At 36.1% G+C, this 1,321-nt stretch overlaps 1 protein-coding gene across 1 annotated transcript in view; it reads left to right on the forward strand.

The window, feature by feature from the left end:
* The window catches only part of UGT8 (UDP glycosyltransferase 8), a 186,339-nt gene that overhangs the window by 49,297 nt on the left and 135,721 nt on the right, over positions 1–1,321 (forward strand). The gene's annotated exons all lie outside the window — the stretch shown is intronic.

Consider the following 1,321-nt stretch of genomic DNA (forward strand, 5'->3'; position numbering starts at 1 on the left):
TTTACTTTATCAGAGATTAGAATTGCCACTGCTACTTGTTTATTGTTGCAGTAGGTTGGTATGTTTTTTTCCATCCTTAAACTTTTAGTTTGTTTTTGTCTTTGTGTGTAAGGTGTGTCTCTTGCAGGCAGCATATTGAAGGGTCTTGCTTTCTTATCCAATCTGCCACTCTCTCTTCACTGGTGCATTCAATCCATTGACATTCAATGTAATTGTTGTTAGGCATGAATTAAAATTGCTGGCATCATATTAATTTTTTGGTACTGCTGTTCATTCCTTTCTTCTGTATGCGTTCTCATGCTGAGTTTGTGTTTATTGTGCTAATTTTTGTTGGGTTCTTATTAGTTTTTATGTTTACTTGGACGTTCATTTTCATAGTAAGTTGTAAAGTACTAAGTTTCTTTGGGGTTACCTTATAGTCACTTTTCTCTCCATTTATTAGACTCTGTTGTATCTTGTAGTCTACCTGACCTCCTCGCCACTTGGATCTCTGTACCTACATTTTTCCCTTCTTTGACGTTGATATTATTTTGATCTTCGGTTGACCTCCCAGATCATTTGAAATTTATGTTGTTGTTTTGTTCTGTTCTGAACTCTGCTATCTGTTGGCTGAGTTCCAGGTGGTGTTGCCATACCTGTCATTCTCTGGTTGTTTTCTGTTCTTGCTGGTTTTCAGTACAAAGAACTTCCTTCAGGATGTTTTGAATTGCAGGATTGGTTTAAACAAACTGTCTTAGATTCTTCTTATCCTGGAATGTTTTGATTGGACCATTGTATTTATTTGACAGTTTTGCTGGATAGACGATTCCTGGTTGGCTGTTTTTTTTTTTTGTTTTGTTTTTGTTTTTAGGTTTTTTTTTAATGTCTCCCCATTGCCTTCTTTCCTGCCTGGTTTCTGCTGAGAAGTCAGAGCTTCATCTGATTTTCTTGCCTTTGTAAGTGATACTTTCTTTTTTCCTGGCTGTTTTTAGGATTCTCTCCTTGTCTTTGATTTTGGAGAGCTTGATTATTATATGTCTTGGTGACTTTCTTTTGGGTTCTATCCTTCCTGAGGCACATTCAGCTTCTTGAATGCTTATCTTCTTCTCTTTCAAGATGTTAGGGAAATTTTCTTCCAGAAGCTCTTCAACTATCTCCTTTTTGGACTTGTCTGATTCTTCCTCTTCTGGAATGCTAATAATTCTTAAGTTGTTCCTTTTCATGTTATCCAGCATGAACCTTAGACTCTCTTTAGATTATTTTATACTTTTTTTCTGCTTATTCTTCTATCTTAGCAGTATTGAGAGATTGTCTTCCAGCTCGCCATTTCTGGCTTCCATTT

Source organism: Chrysochloris asiatica, unplaced genomic scaffold (genome assembly GCF_000296735.1).
Source record: "Chrysochloris asiatica unplaced genomic scaffold, ChrAsi1.0 scaffold00188, whole genome shotgun sequence".
In the NCBI taxonomy this organism is placed as follows: Eukaryota; Metazoa; Chordata; class Mammalia; order Afrosoricida; family Chrysochloridae; genus Chrysochloris; species Chrysochloris asiatica.